The sequence below is a fragment of the Raphanus sativus genome, chromosome 8 (genome assembly GCF_000801105.2).
Source record: "Raphanus sativus cultivar WK10039 chromosome 8, ASM80110v3, whole genome shotgun sequence".
NCBI lineage: Eukaryota > Viridiplantae > Streptophyta > Magnoliopsida > Brassicales > Brassicaceae > Raphanus > Raphanus sativus.
This window is the reverse complement of record NC_079518.1, coordinates 26,977,081-26,986,880: the sequence shown is the minus strand read 5'-3', so window position 1 is coordinate 26,986,880 and position 9,800 is coordinate 26,977,081. Positions and strand designations below refer to the sequence as shown.

At 42.9% G+C, this 9,800-nt stretch overlaps 2 non-coding genes across 2 annotated transcripts; one reads left to right on the top strand and one right to left on the bottom strand.

The window, feature by feature from the left end:
* The first annotated feature begins 4,378 nt into the window (after positions 1-4,378).
* Positions 4,379-4,485, top strand: LOC130499353 (small nucleolar RNA R71). Its single transcript, XR_008938231.1, has one exon. It is a non-coding gene; the product is annotated as a small nucleolar RNA R71 (small nucleolar RNA).
* A 2,939-nt stretch (positions 4,486-7,424) lies between these two features.
* Positions 7,425-7,532, bottom strand: LOC130499267 (small nucleolar RNA R71). The gene has a single exon (XR_008938147.1). It is a non-coding gene; the product is annotated as a small nucleolar RNA R71 (small nucleolar RNA).
* Between the last annotated feature and the right edge of the window lie 2,268 nt (positions 7,533-9,800).

Genomic DNA, 9,800 nt, shown 5'->3' with positions numbered 1-9,800 from the left:
AAGTACAGACTTCTGACGGCCGGGGCCTGGGACTTGCGTACCGGAGATCGTTGTCCGAAGACCCGAGCCAGCACGGGGCTAGCCGCCCGGCGGCCACGGCCAGCACAGGCGCTAGCCGCCCGGCGGCCACGGCCAGCACGGGCGCTAGCCGCCGGCGGCCACAGCCAGCACGGGGCTAGCCGCCCGGCGGCCACGGCCAGCACGGGCGCTAGCCGCCGGCGGCCACGGCCAGCACGGGGCTAGCCGCCCGGCGGCCACGGCCAGCACGGGCGCTAGCCGCCGGCGGCCACGGCCAGCACGGGGGCTAGCCACCCGGCGGCTACGGCCAGGGCCGGGGTCGGCTACTCGGTTCCTTCGGTTTATGGGTGTTCGTGTTCGTTTTTCGGAGGGTTTTTCGTATGACAAATAGACTTAGCCGTTGATTTCGAGATAACCGTTTTTGACCCCAACAAGAATCAGTCCCAAAGATGGTCAGAACCATCAACTCCAAAAGTGTGGAGAACCATCAACTCCAGAAGAGAAGAAATAACATTATCCAGGCCAGAGGCGTGATCATTTCCCATATTTTTAAAGAAGAGCCACCAGATGCACAACCCATTACCAAACCAAAATTGTATCAAGGTAAGGTTCTACACTTCCAAAAGAGAATGAACCTGACTTGCTCTATTGTGATGTATCAGGTTATCCAGTTTTGAGGTCAAAACCTTCACAAGGGAGAGGGAATGATGCGGCCATCAAACCAATGGTTGAACCAGAGGTCAACCAAGCAGTGCAAACCGGCCACTTTGGAGGTACCAGCGACAGAGGTCCAGTCCAAGGCGAATATCTCAACCAACAGAAGGTCTTTTGTCATGAATCCAATTTTTCTAGAAGGCCAACTCATCAAGGATTCACCGAGGCTTGGAATTACAAGAAAAGCTTCACGGAGGAAGATGTTATGAATTTTACAAACCGGAGGTTCCCCAGCCCATCCATCTGCGAGTACCCGACTTTTGAAGGAGATTCAAGCCCAATGAAGAATCAGCCTGAACCAAATACGATCATAGGATTCAAGAGGATTCTCTCAGATTTCCAGAAAGCCCAATATCAGGAGAAATGGCCACGGAAATCAAGAGTCATGACCAATTTGTCAGAACCGGCCAAACCAGTGCTACACCCGCCTCAATTGGAAGCTAACCGGTCCAATCAGCTTCAAACCATACATTGGCGTCCATGAGATCATTTCAACCAATCAGGAGGTATTCCAGAAGTCCTTAGCTACACCAGAACCCAGGAGATCGGTTGTTTCAATGAAGACTCACTTAAATCAAACCGGAGCTATTTATGGAAAGATTGCACAATCTTTCGGTTTGATCATTTCCAAGCAATTCCAATCCGACCAGAAGACATCAGAACTAAAACAAGACGTCCAGGAGACATTATATGTGTCCAAGAAGAACTCTACAAGTTTATACCATGCACCAGCCCCCATTGGATCAGGAGGATCCACACTTACACCAAACTGCCTTATTTGGAGATTCTTGCATTCAAACTCCAACAGCTCTTTTCTCCTCAGATCAGGCACGACATCAGCTCCTTCCAGACAATAAAGAAGATTTCCCAGGAAGCTCACTTATCCCCTTAAACCATCCAGGTTCAAGAAAATATCAAGATACAAGATCATCTTTCCAATACTTTACACAAGTTGTCTAAACAATCTTTAAAACTTGATCCGTATACTGAAAAATCGTCCATAAAGACTTCCATGAAATCTTCGAGCATGTCTGTGAAGATTGACATCATGCAACGTTGGAAAATGGCTGGTGCGTTACAAAGTCCAAATGGCATTCTGCGATATGCAAATGTTCCGTAGGGGCAAGTAAAAGTTGTCTTTTCTTGATCTTAAGGATGTATATGGATTTGGAAAAATCCCGAGTATCCGTCAAGAAAGAAATAATATTTGTGATTGGCCAGTCTTTCTAACATTTGATCGATGAAGGGTAAAGGAAAGTGGGTCTTTCTTAGTAGCAGCATTTAGTTTCCAATAATCGATACACATTCCATGTCCAGTGACAGTGCGTGTAGGAATAAGTTCATCTTTATCATTTTTAACCATTGTGATACCACCTTTCTTTGGCACAACATGTACAGGGCTTACCCATTTACTGTCTGAGATAGGATATATAACTCTGGTATCTAGGAGTTTAATTATTTCCTTTTTCATTACCTCTTTCAGGTTTGGGTTCAGTCTCCTTTGTTGTTCTATCGATGATTTCGCATCTTCTTCGAGGTGGATACGGTGGATGCAAAGGTCAGGAGCTATTCTGGGAATATCATCGAGAGAATACCCAATTGATCTCCTATACTTGCGAAGTTTGTTTAATAGAAGTGCAAGCTCTCCATTCGTGAGATTGGCGTTAACAGTGACAGGATAGGATTTGTCGCAAAGGAATGCATATTTTAGACCAGCTGGAAGTGGTTTTAGCTCAACTTTGGGTGCTTTTTCTTTACTCCAGTCGGTCGATGAAGAGGATGATGAAGAGAATGATCAATCAATGGTTTCCCTAAGGTATTGATCCATAATGATCTCTGAATCATCATTTTCTTCATTTGCGATTCCGATACTTGTGTCCATAAGGTTCGCATAATCTTCTGTTCTGCTGTCTACGCTCAGGATTTCTCTTTCATCGTGAGTGAGCGCGTCTTCTAATGAATCATCAGAGCATATATCCATAAGGTATTCTTTTTCTATCAGAGGACGTTTGACTAATTTTTCCATGTCGAAGTTCATTGATATATCTCCGACATTTAAATTAATCTTTCCTCCTTTAACATCTATGATTGCTCTGGCTGTGGCCAAAAACGACCGACCCAGTATGAGGGGGTCTTTCGGTACTTGTTTATACTTCAGTACAACGAAATCTGTTGGTATGAAGCAATCATCAATTTTAATTGGCACATCTATGAGGATCCCTTCAGGTACCCTAATAGATCGATCAGCTAGAACTAAAGTGATTGGTGTTGGAACAAATTTATTGTATCCTAATGAAACTGCCACTGAATGTGGCATGAGGTTTACACTAGAACCAAGATCACAAAGAGATCGAGGAAAGCGCGTGTTTTGTATATTTTAATCTAGGACGAAACTACCAGGGTCACTCCTTTTGATTGAAGTTTCTCCCTGTATCATCGCACTTACTTTCTCTGACACCATCATCACGCTATGTTCTCCAGTTGGATAACTTGAAGATATCATATCTTTCATGTACTTCTTTACTGAGGGTGCTATCTTAATGGCGTCACTGAGGGATAACTCGAAATTGATTTTATCAAAGCCTTTTTGCATATTGCATGTACCAGTGCCTTCTTGGTTTGTGGTTTGTTTGGAGGAAATGGGGGTGGAGCTCTATAGACTCGTTCAGTTCCGGTCGGATGTGCATTGCGATCGTTAGTGCTACAAGATGGTAGATCGTTTTCCTTCCTAATGGGTCGATCAACAATCGGTTCATCTGGACGATCGATTTCAATCTCTGAATCCGAATCTCCTTTTTCTAAATCTACAGTTTTTCCCTCATCCTTGTTATCCGAAGAATTCCTTCTTTGTTTGGATGTTCCTGAGTCAGAATCAGGGTCAAGAAGTTCTATGGGATTGGAATTGCTTTTGCCTGCTTTATCGATGATTTTTCTATTGCTGGCATCGTCTCTAGTATTTGTTTCAAGGCGTTTACCGCTTCGCAGCATTACAACACATACCTGGCGTTTTGCCCCAGGATTAGCATCAGTTCTTCCAGGAAGACGACCTGTCTCTCTTTTTAAAGCAGTTGCAAGGTTAGCTATTTGACATTCCATTTCCTGAAGGTGTTCCATTAGTGAATCCATCTTCTTGTTTAATTTACCGTAAACGATATTTATTTTCTCATTAAAATCAGATTTCAATTTACGGTTCCCAGTAAAAGCTTGTTTTAAATTGTATTTATCTCTTCCGGTACGAGATTGCACACACATTTCATAACCTCGTGTGAAACTATCGACGTTAAATACAGAATGAGGATCAGTAGTATCCATCTCTTCTGTAAAGTCGAGTTCATCTTCTGATATAGGAGGAGCTTTATTGTAGTGCTGACATAGGTTAGGTGGGTTTCGATCTGTAAGAAGGGAATGAAGTGAACTTATAGAATTCTTTATTTTTGCTAACTCAGTATCTCCTTTTGAGTTTATAGCTTTTTCTTTCTCTTCATTCATCTCTTCATAAGATCTTACTGTTGCCATATTTTCGATAAGGCGTCTTGCTTCTTCAGGATTCCTAGTAACGAAATTCCCTTCGCTTGTTGTATCAAGCGTTGTTTTATAGCTCAGAATAACACCTTTATAAAAGATCTTAAGGAATTGTGGTTCTGGATAACCATGATGGGGGCATTCGAGTTCGTAATTCTTGAATCTTCCCCATGCGTTTTTGAACGATTCCTGAGGATTTTGACGGAAGGTGGAAATTCGCCTTCTCACTTCCCAGTAACGAGTATCGTCGAAAAATTGCTTAAGAAAGACATTTCTAATCTATTTCCAACCAGTCAGGGATCCTCTTGGTAGACAGTTTAACTATCTTAAAGCTTCCCCTTCTAGTGAAAATGGAAAAAGTCTGCAACGACTGTATTCGTCTAGAATTAATTCCTCTAGACCTTCAATGTGGTCTTGTGGATGTTCTAAAGGAGATCCTTTAAAATGGTTTCGACGTACCATATTATAGTAATCAGCATTGAACTTAGATTTTGTGGTAATGTCGTCTGGTACCCTAATAGCGGACCTATTGGAATAAGTCCTATTGGGGTTTAAGTAGTCTTGCAAGAGCAATTTAATTTCTTTACCTATTTTTAAGGTAGAGTTTGACTTAACAGGGATTTCAGTCCCCTGTTTTTAAGTAGTTTGGCTAGAATTGTTGCTCGATTGACCTATTGGTTCAGTTTGGACTACTTTCTCAGTTGCAGCATCGGAAAGAGGGTACTTACCTGCTTCCGGCTGGGCGATATTGATCGATGAGGCGTTGGTTGAAACGATCGATTCTTCTGTATCTGCATCACTCGATTGAAAATGTTCCGTGTCGATCGTCGCTTGGCCGACATCTGTTTTCTCCATTCATTAGTGTTGTAAAAACGAAAAGAATAAAAAATTTAGCAGAAGTAACAAAGTCTATACTAAATTCTTAAATTAAATCTAAAAGTAATAAGAAAGAGTCTGATATACCATAGATTTTACCCGTTTTTAACCATGGTATACTAGTATTTTATTATATATTTAAACTGTTTTCTAGCTTGTTAGGTATGTTTTCAGGTTCAGGAGCATTTTGTGAGAAAGTGATGTTTTTGGAGCATTTTGGAGTGCAAGAGATGATACACCCGAGTTGACCATTCAAGACTAAGTCGGAAGTCAACATTGCGATTATAATCGATCGATACTCATCTCGAGTTGTCGATCGATGTAGCTGAGAAGATCCGCGTACTAGAAGATTATAACCGATCGATACACATTTAGTGTTGTCGATCAATATCGAGGACGAAATGGTTTAGCCGACTACTTCACCAAGACTTCACCAAATTACGAGATTGCCCCTGACGAGTTTTTAACCTAATGGAAATGCTTAAATACTCCTGCAAAGTGTTTTTGACGGCAACCTTCGAAAGAAGCAACCTTTTAACAACCCTCAAAGTAGAGAGTGTGAGAGAGAGACTAGAGTTTTATTTGTTTGAGAGAGATTGGAGAGATTTCTCATCTCCTTTTGTATTTCTACTTTATTCTATCTATGCAATTCTTTCATCTATCTATTGTTATGAATTGCTTAGCTATGTCTGAGTAGTCTACTTGTTAGATCTAGGTTTTAAATAGGTTTGTGGGATTAGCCCCAAACTATAATTGCTAAGTTGTGATACTCATCAAATGGATTGTACCCTATGCTTGTTTTAGATTAGCTAACTAGAACATAGATCACTAGGATCTTAGATTATCTTGAATTATCCATTTGAGCGATGCCTGTCTCCCGTTGAGAAGAACGACAGTTGCTCCTTGAGACCTTGTGGTCATATTCGGCTCGCGCCTAGGCAGATCTAGAAGCCATCGATCGATATCCCGACAGGTGAATCGATTGGCGCCGCGAAAGGTGTATCGCTCGATATCTCAAAAGGATATTGACCGACTCTTTTTCTATGTCATCATGCGAAAGGTTTGGCCAGAGATCTAGATATTTTAACCAGTGATTCATCACATATGTTAAGCGGCTGAGATCTATAGTATCATGCAAGCAACTTATTAAAGCATTTATAGAGATTATAATCTCTATTCCTGAATAGAAACCCTATGTCTAGCACTCTTTATCCCACTTAAACAACCCATCATATTCTTAGTTAGAGCAACTACCTTGCTCATTTTAGGAATTGTTATTTTCATTTCTATCATATAAACCAACCTTGCCTAGGATTGATTAGTAGATTTTATTTAATTGGTTCCCTAGCTCCTCGTGATTCAATCCCTAAGTACTACAGCTGTACCTTTATTTGAGAGAGTAAGCTCTACTGGGTAATTTGAGCACTATCAAATTTGGCGCCGTTGCCGGGGAGCTTTGATCGCCATTAGATTTAATCTTATTATCTTATGTTTTTCTTTTACCCCCTTTCTTATTTAAATTTTTCTTGTCTTTTCAGGTACATGCCCAGCAGTACCAGAAGCAACAAGGGAAATCAACTTTATTCTCAGAGGATCCTGCTCACTTGGAACGTTCAATCCGCAAAGACCTACGCTCCGCATCGATCGACAGAATCGCAACACCGTCGACTGATACTCACGTTCAACAGTCGACGACACTCAGACAACACCGTCGACCGTTACCGTTCGCCGATCCACATCGTTCGATACTTCTAACGTATATCGATCGATACTACTCCGCGAAGCATGGTCGCGATTGTTATTCTCACGCAGGGCGAGAATGGAAACCTGTATGACCAAGATGGTCATCTGCGTAATGCAACATGTCAGAAGCTAGATGCACAGGGAAACATAATCCCTGAGCCTGAAGCTGAGGCTACAGGAGAAGCTCAAACACGATCGTTGGCAGACTATAACCGTCCAGACGAGTACTACACCAACAGATCAGCTATTCGACTTCCAGATATTCAGAACTTCGAGCTCAAGCCTCAGTACTACTCTCTCGTGTCTTCAGATACCTTATCTGGGCAATCACACGAGCATCCTATGGACCATCTGGAGATGTTCGAGGATCTTATCGCTGCTATTCGTATGGATGGAGTCCCCGAGGACTACCTACTCTGCAAGCTCTTCAAATACTCACTGATTGGAGAGGCTTCGCACTGGCTCAAGTAGCTACCTACAGGATCATTGACATCCTGGGCCGACATCAAAAACGCCTTCCTGCGTAATTTCTTTGATGAGGCACGCGCTGAAGACTTAAGAAGCAAAATCGCCACTTTCACGCAAAAGCCTAGTGAGACTTTTAAAGACGCGTGGATCAGATTCAAGTTCTTCCAGCGAGACTGTCCACACCATGGATTCAATGAAGTGCAGCTGTTAAGCACTTTCTACAGAGGTATCGCCTTACGGTATCAGATGGCTCTTGATACTGCTAGTGAGGGGAACTTCAACACTAGGAATCTAATAGAGGCTGTGAGACTTATTGAGAGCCTAGCCAAACAGCAGCAGCACCAAGAACACTGACTCTGACAAGAAGAAATCGGTGCAGCCATCAGGGAAGACCAGATGAATGAAGTCAGAGCCAAGATAGATGCTTTACATGCATTTCTGGGGCAGCCAGTCTGCTCAGCTGAAGAAGGAGAGGCTAGAGAGGATGATACAGAGGAAGATGTGAACTACATTGGAGGTACTGGATTTCAGAGATATGGAAACCAGAGTGGAAACATAATTTTTTTTGGCAGTGGTCAGAAGAGTAACTACAACCAGAGTTCACAGTATCAGAAACCCTTCACGCAACACAAGGAACTACGGCAACTCAGCTTACCAAAAACCACGCCACCCCCCAGGAGAGTAAGTTTGATGCCATGATTGATAGAGTTCTGGAAGGTCAGCAGAAGTTACAGTAGACTTCAATGGGAAGATTGATTCTGTCTTCAACAATCTGACCACGAGGATAGACACCATCTGCACTCAGGTTAAGAAACTTGAGACACATATTGTCCACACTGAAGACTCTATCAGGAGGATTGGAACTTCTAAGGAAGTAGGGGGAAGGAAATAGGAAACACCACGTCAATGCTATCATAGATGATGATTTCTGGCAAGTGGTGAAACGGAGGAGAAGCTACAAGAAGGAGACTTCAAAGTGGAAAGTTCACTAAGTCTCGGTGGATCACAATGGTGTCGATCGACACCAACTAGTCCACATCGATCGACATCGACGATGTCTTTTCCGGACACGCTTGCAGATTGCAACGCGGTTAGGATATTGACACATGCTGAATTCACGGCTTCTCATCATACCCACCCACCCACACCTACGAAGATATCGACCGACGAGACGAGCCACTCATCGATCGACACAAAGACGAGAACCGTATCGATCGACCCTTTTCTCCATCTTTGATCGACACGCACCTCTCATATACCGAGTGCAACTACCATCGATAGACAGCAACCGAATCAATGCACTCATACCCACACCGAAACCACAAGCTAACCCTACCGAAATCACTGGTAACCCTTCAGACACTACACCTCATCAGAGGGAACTAAAGGAAGAAGGTTAAGGAGTAGGAAGGAGAAGATTCCTAAGAACCTTAAGAGGGAAGCTAATGCAAAGGAGATTGATGGTTTCACTAAGAGAGTTATCGGAATCCCACCAGAGAAACCTTTTGAGGAGGTTTACTTCACAAAGAGATTGTGGATGTTCTTCAGAGAAACAAGGGAGACTGAAACTGACATTAGGAGAAGGTTTGACAATGTCAGAGAGGATATGAGGAAAATGATTACTTTTCCAAAGAAGAGTGATCCTGGGAAGTTTGTAATACCCTGTGTGATACAAGGGATTGAATTTCCTCATGCACTATGTGACACTGGTTCATCAGTCAGCATCTTACCAAAAGTCATGGCAGACCATCTGGGCCTGCAAGTAGAGAGCCTTCACAGATCTTTACTTTCGTGGATTACTCTCAGATAAACTCTGGAGGCTTCATCAAAGACCTAGAGGTACATATTGGTGATGCTATCGTCCCTGTGGATTTTCATGTCCTAGACATCAATCTAAATTGGAACTCTTCCCTCTTACTTGGAAGAGGATTTATGGCTACAGTAGGAGCCATATGTGACATGAACACCAACAGGATGTGCTTGACTATGATAGATCCAGAGATCCACTACGACCCTGTCAAGCTTGGCAAACCACCAGCCAAATCAGTGGTAAAGGAAGATGATACTGGTATCATCGCAGTTTGTCATTGTGAAGTCGAGTACGAGACAGAGTACTCGGGATCGATCGACAGTACTTTAACGTCATCGATCGACACTTACAAGTCAGAGGAGATCGACAACAACTATGGATCATCGATCGACAGAGACCCACCGGATGATGAACTCGATCTACCAGATCATTGCTACCCGAATTTTGCCATCCCACCCACCTAAAGGAAGATGATTACTCAGTAAGGAGGTGGATAGCGGATTTCATGAGAGTTTTGCAGTAGACATAGCCACCTCTTCCCACAATGGAGACCACAGTGAAGAACATGATGCAGACTATTGGGAAGAGAGAGCTTGGGAAATTACTTGGAGAATGACAGATTTGCAATTCGATTCCCACAATCGATCGA